The sequence below is a fragment of the Eubalaena glacialis genome, chromosome 14 (genome assembly GCF_028564815.1).
Source record: "Eubalaena glacialis isolate mEubGla1 chromosome 14, mEubGla1.1.hap2.+ XY, whole genome shotgun sequence".
NCBI classification, from domain to species: Eukaryota; Metazoa; Chordata; class Mammalia; order Artiodactyla; family Balaenidae; genus Eubalaena; species Eubalaena glacialis.
Genome location: NC_083729.1, coordinates 34,121,772 through 34,134,873, shown reverse-complemented (window position 1 = coordinate 34,134,873; position 13,102 = coordinate 34,121,772). Strand labels below are relative to the sequence as shown.

Here is a 13,102-nt window from a genome sequence, read left to right as displayed (position 1 = left end):
GAATTCAGTAAAGTGCAGAATACAAAATTAATATACAAATCTCAGTTGTGTTTCTATACAACAACAATAAACTATCTGAAAGAGAAATTAAGAAAAAAAATCTCATTTATAATTTCATCAAAAAAGAAGAAACTACTTAGGAATAAATTTAACCATGGAGATGAAAGATCTGTACAATAAAATATATGTCTTTGATAAAAGAAATTGAAGAACACACAAATAAATAGAAAAATATTCTGTGTCCATGAACTGGAAGAACTAATATTATTAAAATGTCCATACTACCCAAAGCTGTCTACAGATTTAACATAATCCATATCGAAAGTTCCAATGGCATTTTTCACAGAAAAATCAATCCTAAAATTTGTATGGAATCACAGAAGACTCTGAAGAGACAAAATGATATTGAGAAAGAAGAACAAAGCTGGAGACATCATACTTCCTGATTTCAAAATATGTTACAAAGCTATAGTAACAAAAACATATATGTCAATTGATTTTTGACAAAGGAGCCAAGCATATACAATGGGAAAAGGATAGCCTCTTCAATAAATGTTGTTGGGAAACTGGATATCCACATGCAAAAAAAATGAAACTGGGCCCCTACTTTACTCTGTATACAAATTTCAACAAAAATGGATTAAAGACTTGAACATAAGGCCTAAAACCATAAACCTTGTATAAGAAAACATAGGCTGTAAGCTCCTTGACATTGGTCTTGGCAGTGATTATTTGGATTTGACACTGAAAGCAAAGGCAACAAAACCAAAAATCAACAAATGGGACTACATCAAACTAAAAAGCATCTGCACAGCAAAAGGAACCATCAATAAAACGAACAGGCATCTTATGGAATGGGAGAAAATATTTGCAAAATATTTATGTCATAAGGGGTTAGTATCCAAAATATACAGGAAACTCACAACTCAACAGCAAAAAACAATAGCCCAATTAAAAAGTGGGTGAAGTATCTAAATAAACATTTTTCCAAAAAAGACATACAAGTGACCAACAGGTACATGAAAAGGTGATCACCATCACTAACCATCAGGGAAACGCAAATCAAAACCACAATGAGGTATCATCTCACACTCATTAGAATGGCTATAATCAAGAAGGCAAGAGATAACAAGTGTTAGCATGGATGTGGAGAAAAGGGAACATTTTTACACTGTTGTTGGGATTGCAAATTGGTTCAGCCATTATGGAAAACAGTATGGAGGTTTCTCAAAACATTAAAAATAGAACTACCATTTGATCTAGAAATTCTTCTTCTGGACATTTATCCAAAGGAAATGTAAACAGGATATCAAAGAGATATATGTACTCCCATGTTTATTGCATTGCAGTATTATTATTCACAGTAGCCAAGATATGGAAACAACCTAAATGTTCATCAACAGATGAATAAAGATGTCATATCATTCACACACACACACACACACACACACACACACACACACACAGGAATATTACTCAGCCATGAGAAAGAAGGAAATTCTGCCACTGGTGACAACATGGATGGAACCTGAGGGCATTATGTTAAGTGAGATAAGTCAGACAGAGAAAGACAAATAGTGTATGATACCACTTATATGTGTAATCTAAAAAGCCAAACCCATAAAATCAGAGAGTAGAATGATGTACCAGGAGCTGGGGGTTGGGGGAATGGGGGAGATGTTGTTTGAGGGTACAGTTGCTAAGAGAATATTAATTGTTCCCACCATAAAAAAGAAATGATAATTATGTGACATAATAGAGGTGTTAGCTAACACTACAGTAATAATCATACTGCAAAATATAAACATATCAAATCAATACATTGTACAACTTAAACTTACACAATGTTATGTGTCAATTATATCTTAATAAGTTTAAAAATAGAAGGTACTCAACATCACTAATTATCAGGGAAATACAAATGAAAATCACAATATGTTATTACCTCATGCCTTTAGGATGCCTATTATCAAAAAAGACGAGAGATAAATGTTGGTGAGGATATAAGAAAAGGGAGCCCTTGTATACTGCTGGTGGGAATGTAAACTGGTAGAGCCATTATTGAAAATAATATAGAGATTCCTCAAGAAATTAAAATAGAACTATCATATGATCCAGCAATCTCACTTCTGAATATATACTCAAAGGAAAAGAAATCACTATCTCAAAGAGAAATCTGTACTCCCACGTTCATAGCTGCATTATTCACAATAGCCAAGGCCTGGAACCAACCTAAATATTGCTGTAGATGAAAGGATAGATGTAATGTTAATTGAATATTATTCGGCCTTAAAAAAAGGAAATCCTGCCATTTGTGAAAACATGAATGAGCCTGGAGGGTATCATGCTAAGTGAAATAAGCCAGGCAGAGAAAGACAAATACTGCCTGGTATCACTTATAGGTGGGGAAGGATAGTCAAATTCTTAGAAACAGAGAGTTGGATGGTGGTTGCCAGGGACTGGGGAGGGGAGAGAGGAGAAATAGGGAGAGGTTGGCAATAGGATGTAAACTTTCTGTTGTAAGATGAAATAAGGTCTGAGGATCTAATGTATAGCATAGTGACTATAGTTAATAATACTATATCGTGTAATTGAAATTTGCTAAGAGAGAAGAACTTAAATGTTCTCACCAAAAAAAAAGAAAAGTAAATATGTGAGGTGACGGGTGTGTTAACTCAATGGTTGGAATCTTTTCACAATGTTTATGTGTATCATATCATGGTGTACATTTCACTACAATTTCATTTGTCAGATATACCTCAATAAAACTGAAAAAAAAGGGAAAAGCTTAAGACATGAACATTTTGTGCAATCAAGTCTATGCACTTTTATATGTGTGATATTTGCCTCTGTTTACAGATTCTTAGAATTGTAGTAAAACATTTTTTAATGCTTCTGCTTTTGCCTTTTCTGTTTGTTATGATTTTCTTCTTTAAAAAAATCAATCTAGCTCCACTTTACTTCTTTGGAGGTTTCTGTCTATCTCTGGGTATGCTTTTACTTCACACCATGTTTAAAATCATTATATTATTATTGACAGCATCAAAACAGCTGGTGGCATGTGTGGGATGAGATTAATAACCGTGCAGCTGGAAGATGAGATTGCCAAGCCATGTACTCAAGTTGAGAGTCTATATTTATTACTGTTTTAATATTGGGAGAACTTTTCAAAGAGATAGTTTAAAATCTGCTCTGGAGTACAGACATGAGCTTGTCTCTGGGAAATGAGGTTGGTGAAACAATTTAGGAATATGGTGATGACTTGGTAGCATGAGCCGCATACCAAACAAGGTAAGTACTTACTTCAGTCATGACCTTTGAACAGTTTTCAGTGATAGTGTGGAGGCATTTTTAGGAATGGAATTGGAACAAGATGTGCTTCTTCCCAACAGTAAGCTGTGAAATGAGTCTTTTAAATAGTTTTTGATTACAATTTCTGAGCCCAGTGCTTGAAGGTGCCAGTCAGGTTGAAAAGCAGTGTTGTTTATTTCATTGTCAGGGTGAGAGTATGATGGAAAAGAGTTTCTAACATCCTTTGGAACCAATTTAAATATTCTGAAGAAAAAACTTCCCTGCTTAATTGTTATGTAAAATATTTTGTTTGAGTGAATTTTGAGTTAGAGAATAACTTAGATCTTCTCTAATTTCTGTTACTGACAGTTTGTACCTTTATTTAACATATTTAACCATAAGCAAAGTAGGAAAGTTGTTTTGCAGGACACTTTTTTTTAATCAAAAAAGTTATTTTTTTTCATGAGTTTACAAATATTGAAACCTAATAATTTCCTCTTATTTATACATGTTTCTTTAAATTTTTCTTTTAATTTTTGTATTTTTTAAAAAGTTAAGCCAGTGAAAAATGAAAAAAAATAATTCAGGTAAAATGAAATATATGTCAATCAATTAACACAAATGAGGTTTGGCCATTAGTTTCTAAGTCTTATATAATTGTGATATTTTAAGACTGGCAATGTAGTTTGATATTTATCTGTAATTTGATTTCAAGAATCTATGAGGGACAAAAGAAACAAAAAACAAAGCAAGTAGGAGAGTAGGCAATGGATAGGTTTTGAACTGAAAATTTTGTTAGACATTGGGTAGAGAAGCTGATGAACCCTAGCGATAATGAGATGGTGTGTCAGAGTGATTCCAACTCAAGAAGATCTACAGAATTCTCTGGAGAAATGGCATTTAATAAATTCTGGGACCTTTGTTAGTTCTGCATTATTTTATATCATATTTGGGTTCTTATTTTTAAAAGACTTTAAATGAACTAGAGAAATATGCCATTTAACAAAACCATTTATTAAACCTTCTCGTAAAATAATCCCCTGGCAATACAAGCCAGAGTTCTTCAAAAATCTTTTGTGTGTATCCATTATGCACATATATATAGTTGATAAAACGCTAACATACAACAGTAATATACTATATTTCATCAATTCTAAAATGCACTTTTAAAAATTTTTAATATTTCCCAAATCATGATGCATTTCACATTTACAGTCAGACACCTACTCATAGTTTAATGATTTCAAGTTATGTGCCTTGATGGTTCTGTGCATATTGAATTTAATTGTCACTTAGAAGTCTTCAAAATGATTATCCTGTGATTGGATATTGAAAGAAAAAGACATTATGTAATCAGCAAGGCACGAAAGCAGGGTGGCAGAGCACAAATCCAATATACGTAAAGCAGGGTGGCAGAGCACAAACCCAATATAAGTGAAGCAAACATTTGTGTTTAGAAAAATGACTTCAATTCCATATTTGTTGCAAAGCAACAAAATATATTACATATCCTAAGGAAGAAACATGTTCCCAAGTAAATAAAACTGTTATTATTTTTTTAAATGTATCAAACACCAAGTAATGCAACTGATGACAGCCAAAAAAATATATGAATACCTTAGATTAGGTTAAAGAAATTCCAAAGCAACAAACATCTATTGTGATCAATTTATGTGTCATTCTGGACTCATTTTAAAAAGTATAGATCTTAGAATTTTTCCAACAGCATATTTTTCTTGCCTGATGTTACATAAAACGATAATGTTATGACTGGTTTCATCTTAGAGTCTATATGAAACAGGCTCTATATGAAATATTAGAAATCAAATATTTATAAATGACATACATGTACTGTTTTATGTTAACTGTTTTTAATAGTTTTTATTAATTGCTTACCTAATATCTATACACAATAATGAAAAAGTTTGAAAAATTGCGAGAATTACCAAAATGTCACAGACACCGAGTGAGCAAATGCTGTTGGAAAAACTGTGCCAATAGACTTGCTCTTCACAGGGTTGCCACAAACCTTCAATTATTTTAAAAACACAGTATCCGCAAAGCACAATAAAGCAAAGCACAATAAAATGAGGTGTGCTTGTATGAAAGTATTTTATGCACACACACTTATATTTTCTTTCTAAATGACCAGTGAATATTGCCCATGTCCTACAGTGCATACACCACACATTGCAGAACATCAGTGTAATCAAATCCCATCTAACAGGAATGTTTTAGTTACTCAGGTACTAATTCATTACTTTTTATTAAATTGCTAGAGTTGAATTCTTAAAAAGAATCATGCAATAAATTATTATCTACATGCCTGTATGTACTGGATAGTGTGTCCCTCCCCACAATCCAATTTTCAAGTGGTATGACGCTTCCCAGGGGGCTGCTCATGGCCAATGGCTCATGTGGAAATACAAAGGCCTATCTCCCATGCCTCAATCTGAGACAACACCAGAGGCCATCCCAGCTCCACAGGCTCTTATAGGACCTGGACTAAGCCTTCAGTTGCTGCCACCTTGTGGGTCAGCTTCTCTCCATACCCAACCCTGCCTTTCTCACTTCCTTACAGGTATTATCTCCCGATAAACCTTCTGCACACAACTCCCCATCTCAGAGTCTGACTCCAGGAAACCTAGTCTAAGACACTATATCATATTCTAATTCTCAGTATGGAAAGAACACTGTTCATGGAGTTTTGAATGGTATTTCATCTATAATTTTTTAAACTAAATTTTATTGTAATAGAAGCCATGGTGCCTTGAGTTAAACAAGGTAAGAGGATTAGAAAGTGGTATTATTAATGGAGGCTGCTTTGTGATTGAAGAAAAATAGCCTGATACACAATGACTCACACACTGTAGGAGTTTATTTTCTTCCCATGAAAGAATAGATAGTGGGTCTTCTAGTGGTGATTCAATGTTCCTTTCATAGCGCAGCTTCCTCAGTCTCTAGAGCATGATATCCTGGGAGGCAGCAGAATGGAGAAGAGGTAGGAAGTGGGTGATACTTTCTTAAAAGCAGCACCCTAAAAATTGCATATATAAGTTCAGTTCACATACCACTGTCCTGACTTAGTTCTTTAGCTTCAAGGGAGGCTGGGAAAGGTAGTCTAGATTGGACCCAAGAAGAAGGGAAAAGAAGGATTTTTTGATAAACTATCAATACAAGAGCCTTTGCTATGCATACCTTTTGCAGAGTGTAAATGAACTCCCAGGAAAGATGGTCAAGTAAATATGTATTTACCTAAACCTACTCAATCACATTGAAATGAAAACAAATGAACCAATCGCAAAGAACGAGACCCGTTTTAAACTGAAACTCAGGAATTTTACAACCTCATTCCGTTGTCATGTAGCTAGACACCACACAATTTTGAAAATATTAGAAAAAGGAATCCAAAATGTAATATACACCTTCCTAATATAAGCAGAAACTGAAAATATATTCTAAAATACCCACAGTCCCTACTTTGAAGGAATGAGGACTAGTAATCTATTGGAATCTTCTAGGAAATTAACCCATTTGAAGTCCAAATAAAATTCCAAATGAGATTTTGAAAACTGACAAAATGACTCTTCATTTGGAGTAATAAATAAATGACATTAGCCCGTAAAATACTGGAAATGAAATATAATTAAGGAGTGTTTATTTTTCCGTGTAAATGCGCTATGAAATAGTTAAAACGCTGACACTACTATAATAATTGACAGATAAATTGGCACTTAGTACAGTGACTGACATATGGTAGGTAGTTGAAAACTAGTTTGTCAATAAATGAATGGATTAAATGACAAATAATAAAAGAGCCAGAAACTGAAAAAATTATAAATATTCATCCTATAATTATTATGGCATTTCAAATGAGTGAGAAAAGGATGAGTTATTCACTAAATATTGATAATACATTCATTACCTGAAAAAATTGTCTGTGTTATATTAGAAGCAACCAACTCCAGTGCACGCATAAATATTTCATTTTTACCAAATAAATAAAAGCATAGACTATTAAAAGAACCAGAGAGATTGTACTGTTCATCTTCATCACCTTACATTGGAAGAAAACTGATTTTAGAGAGGTTAAGTTTCTGTTAAAAGGCCAATTAATTTAGTAGAGAGCCATAATCTGGGTCTCTGATTCAGTGCTTATTCTACTATATTATGCTTTCTTTAGGAGACAGTTAAATACACATAGGCCTGAAGGGAGGCTCAGATTTAATTACTTTACATTCTTATCCACAGAGACATAAATAGAGAATGGAATTAAAAGATAATTAAGCTAGAAATCTTAAAAGTATTGATATTTCCTATTTTCAAAAATCTCCAATAAAAGTAACCCCACAACAATTCTTATCAGAGTGACCAAGCCCTTGAGTTTAATAAAAACACTTCAAATGTCTAGACTTAATCTCACTTGCTATAGATTGAACTTTCTTCCTCATACTCTTCTTGGAGGAGTTCAAGACAAATTCTATAGAGGTCACTGTCATAGAACTCAATTTTAGTGGGAATCTAGAGATGGCAAAAAGTACACTTTTTCTTCAAGTAACATTATATTAGTTTGACTCCATTTTAGTTTCAAACATAAGAAACGGCACTGTCAAAAGAATAGACCCCATTCAGGTATTATATTGATATAAGAAGGTTTAGATCATTTTCTGGATTAGTTGCCATAACCCAGAAACACTTCTGTTTCTGGGGTTGTAAAGTGTACATATGCTTGGTGCCCTGCCCAGTTCCCCTTCCCTGGCTGGTTCACTTATGTCCCAGCTGCAGTTGAGTACTGACTGCAACAACTCAGATTTACCTGTCTCCTAAGAATTGCCACCTGGCCTGATATACCTGGAAAATGACACTGTCTCCACAAAGTGTAGCCTACAGCTCATGACTGACTGATACTGGAGTACAAAAGGTCAGCTCCTTATCCACATGGGGCTTTGCATTACTATTCAGGGTCCAGAGCTCACCTGGGGTCAGAATGACTCTAGGCTTCAGCTGAGCCCTCTTGTTTGCCCAGATTCCTTGTATCTTGTTTATCTTACTCCCTTGCAGGTTTCACCTGAGCGCACTCCTTCACTAAACCACTTGCATAAGAATTCTCACATCAGGCTCTGATTCTAGAGGACACAACTTAGCACAAGGAGTGGACAAGTAATTTCTCTGGTCCCCACAGAAAAATTGTTTTGCTTTGAACCACAAACAAAGATAAACAAAAAGAACCCTCTTACTTGAAGATACGATATTCCTCTGTTTATACTGAGTGATAATCTGTTGAGTCTACTGGCCCCTAAACAGCCTCCTGAATTCCTTCTGTTTCTCCTATCTTATGACATATGGAAATATACACTTATTCCTCATACCCATCTATTTCTTCACCCTACTTAGCTTATGACACTGTCTATTGGTTTAGCTACAGCTACTTTTTTCGAAGTTTCTCATACAGAACTGAGTTATAGCTGAAGCATGACTTCAGGACCCACTTCACATGGCAGTAAGTAGAGAGGCAATTATAGGCAGCAGGTGGCCTTGTTAACAAAGGAGTGGGTCTCTGCAGTCTTTTGGAACATAGAACTGAACTATGAAGACCACATAAACAGAATGTAGAGGTAGTCATTCACTTCTCCCTTCAATCATGCATTCAACAAGTATTTGTCAAATATCTTCCACGTGCCAAGAACTGTGCTCTGGCTGGAAATACAATGGCAACCCTGTGCTAACCCAGACGTAAACCTCGCCTTCAAGGAACTTAAATTCTATTGGAGGAGGTAAGAGAACTTTAATCCAGTAATTATAATAAATGTTATACGTTCTGTGATAGTAAAAGCAGAAGGTGTTCAGTTGCACATAGCAGAATCATCATCTAACTCAGCATCCAGTACATGGCTTCCTAGGGGAAGCAATGACCAAACTGGGATGTGAAGTTTGAGTCACCATTAGCAGGCAAAATGGGAAAGTGGAAAGCACGCTCCAGACAGAAAAAAAGACCATATAAGAGACCCAGAAGCAAAAGATGTCTGGAATATTTGAGGAAGGTGAAGTGCAGTACGTCTGGACTAGGGGAAAGGGAATGAGAAATTAGATGGTGACTAGAAAGGGAAAAGGGGACAGATCACAAAGGGCTTTGTGTTATTTATAACTGAGAGAATAAGATCCTTCTGTCTCACCTGTCTCTGAGTCAGGCTAACAATAAACTTCTCTTTTCACAGTTACATAACTTTCAGAAAACAAGTAACATTACAGTTCACTAGAAGGTATATATTCATATTTCGGTCAGTGACAAAGCAGGGGACTTGAAAACAGTAGCATTTAGAAGGTCTAAGCAGGGGACTTGAAAACAGTAGCAATTTTGAAGGTCTGAGTAGCTATATCCTCTCCCTGTGGTATCTCAACTCAATCATCTTTGGCCAATGTTCTGTTATAGTACTGTAGCATCCTCACAATATTGTTTATATTGGTATGGTTCTTCAACATTTACAAAGATTTTTCTTCCTTTTCTTGGACTTAGCCTACACTTTTGTTCTTAGCTACTAGCTACTAGTCTTTTTGGTTCAAGTGATACTTCCTATTAGGTGGGTCAGATAGGATATATTATCACAGTCATTTAAGAGGAGGAAGTGAGACCAAACACTTTTAAATGACTTCTATAAATTAAGAGAACAAGAACTGTTGAATTTTGGACACCATCCAGGTCTCTAGATTCTATGTCCAGAGCTCAGCCCCAAAGCACTGCATCTATCACATGCCCATCTCAGTCCCTCCCATGGCCTCTGGTCTTCACAAAGCAGAGGGATGGATTAAAGACTTAAAACGTTGTTTAAAATCATTAGCTTTTACAATCTGAGGTATCGTATCTATGCCGATGTCCCGTTAGAGAAGAAAGCCTAATGGAAACAAGGTTCTTTCTTGTCAAAGAAAGAGAAAAGAGGGGAGGAGGGAGAGTATCATGATTTTTTGAGTTTAGTTTCTAAATTTTCAAGTTTTTAGTCATTACAGTATACAAGTTGCACTAAGAAATAAAAATCAGTGAGTAGAATAATTTTAAACATATAAGGATTACTTCAAACAGAACACCAATGATGTTTATCTGTCATGTGTTCGATAGAAATGGGGACCAACTGTTGAGCACAACTGAATTATCAAGCAATGCATTAAAATGGCAGGTGGGGGGCTTACAAGTCAATTACATTCTGCATGTTACAGTGCCTGGCAAACATCCAATTTTCTAGCAGATGAAAGTTTTTCGTTTATCTTTCCTGAGAGTGATAAAACCATTTTGCTGATGTTGTTCATTCTCTGTAGGAAATTAAGGACATTATTTGAGAAAATACATAATTATTCACATGTTGCATAGAAGAAGTTTTTTCACAGCACAGTAAGAGATATTTAGAGATACTGATGTCTTAAATCTGTTTCCTTTGTGGTAATCACAAAGGCTCAGTCACATAGTACAAGTCCATCACAGAACTTTGATGTATGTCCTGTGATGGCAGTTTATTTTCTGAGTAAAGGAAAAAGAGCAGAGAGGACACAGCATATAATCAGGGGACATTCTTTTCAGCAGCCCAAAGAGGACACATACTCTGAAGACAATTGTGAGATAAGAAAGCTTCCTTTGAGGTCCTCCCTCATCCACTGAGATGCCCACTTTTATGCCATTCTTTACTGAAGCTCTCCAATCATTAGCCCTGTGTCCGTCTCTGTCAGACTTAGCCTTAGATATCTAGTTACTCTTTGCTGAGTTATTGTTATTTTCACTTTCTACTTTATGTATTGTTTGGAAATTTTGCACTCACATTAGTTTTATAATGAGAAAATGAAAACATATTCCTATTTTGTGAGAATAAGGTGTTTGTGGATAAACATTTTTTAAAGACTGAATTATAGAAAAAAAGCAATGGGAAAATTAATGAGGAAGATGCTGCCTCATTTTTCTGTTCCAACACAACCCATTTGTCTCCTGGGAGTGACAAAACACTTCAGATATTTCTAATGGAGGGAATTTAATACTGGGGATTGGGTACATGGGTGATGGAAGAGCTAAGAAGCCAAATATGGGCTCGGGAGACAACATGGCAATTAGTAAGTCATTATTAAGTAACAGTTAAGAAAACATAGTGACTGATTTAAAGTCAAATCTGTAAAAGATGATTTCAAGATTATACCATATTTCTTCTGAGATATTTTTGGGAAAATGTCTGTTTTTAAGAGAAATTAGAAAGCAAGAGGAAAACGTGGTTTAGAAGGAAAGATAATGATTTGAGGTGATTATGGAAAATACAAGCAGACATTTTAAGTATTATTATCAGTATTTGGCACATAGTAAATACTGAGTAAATGTGGGCTTTGCTTTGATTTTTTAAAAAAATTATGTAAGAAGTATTATATTAAGATAAGCGTTAAATTACTTGTATAAATTTAATATTTATCAATAGTGGATAAAATCACAAACAGTATATGTAGATGATAGATAAAAAGCCAAGGACCAGACTTAAGACTTAAGGAATACCCAAATACTAGAGTAAAAAAAAAAAAAAAAAAAGGAAAAAAGAAAAAGAAAAATAATTAGAAGAGACAAATATATATTGTGCATCTCTGATGAACTGCATTCAATATGAGATGCTTTATGAAATGTGGAAACAGTAATTAACAAAAGCCTCCTGAGAAAAACACAGAATCAGAATTGTGAGTCTTTAAAAAGAAATCACATTTAGTTAAAGGGACACTGAGGCAAATCATTTGGACCTAAAAATGCTTTTTTTAAATGTTCAGGCACTATGCTGTAAATCTCTTTACCTGACTGATAAGAAAAATTAAATGATACAAAATACTACAAACCATAGAAACAAAAAAGGGTCCCCTTTTTTTCCAGGTTTATTTAAACTGACATAATAACATTGTGTAAATTTAAGGTGTAAAATGTGTTGATTTGATACACTTACATATTGCAAAATAATTACCAACATACCTTAGCTAACACCTCTATCAAGTCACATAATTACCATTTCTTGTTTGGTCTCAAGAATAATTTTGTCCATGTTCTCACCTCTTTCAAAATTAATACTTTTCTTCTCATATGTTTTTAAATTTTTCCTATAAAGTGATTAGGAGTTTTTGCTGCCACATTCTTTTACTACTGAGCTTACCTCTACCTAGCTAGAGATGTAAACATTGTATCAGCACAGACACCAATGCTCAGGAGACCTGGTGCAGGTAACTATGGAAAGTCATGAGTCATGGTATAGCTGTTTTCTATATTGCAGATGTAACAAACACTACCATGAACTTTGTGGTAATTTGTGGATTAAAAAAAAACACAAAGATTTGTTTTCTTACTGTTCTGTAGGTGCGAGTCTGACACAGGTCCTCTGGAGGCTCCATGGGAAAATCCATTCCTTACTTTTTTCTAGCTTTTAGAAGCCACATGCATTTCTTCCGTGGTGGCCCCTTCCGTCCATGAGCTAGCAACATCGCGTCTTTCTGACCTTTCTTCCATTGTGAAGCTCCTTCCCTCACCACAGCTGCAAAATGTTCTCCATTTTAAGGACTCATGTGATTACATTGGTTCCATCTGGATTATCCAGGATAATTTCCCCATCTGAAGGTCATCAGATTTGCAACCTTCATTTCATCTTTATATTTAATTCCCTTTTGCCATGTTCCCAGGTTCTGGTGTTTCTGACATGAACCTCTTCGGCAGGGGCATAATTATTTTGCCTGTCACCCATAGATGAGATATTGTTAATCACTTCAGTTGTAACTGAATTTATAAAGAAACTTACTATTGTTGCTGTTGATATTTTTC

General features: G+C 34.8%; 1 long non-coding RNA gene across 2 annotated transcripts in view; it reads left to right on the top strand.

Annotated features, from left to right (window-relative positions):
• The first annotated feature begins 3,123 nt into the window (after nt 1-3,123).
• LOC133105342 (uncharacterized) overlaps nt 3,124-13,102 on the top strand; it is a 44,298-nt gene continuing 34,319 nt past the window's right edge. For both annotated transcript variants that reach the window (XR_009703837.1, XR_009703838.1), the window contains exon 1: nt 3,124-3,291. This is a non-coding gene — a long non-coding RNA (uncharacterized LOC133105342). The remainder of the gene's footprint in view (nt 3,292-13,102) is intronic.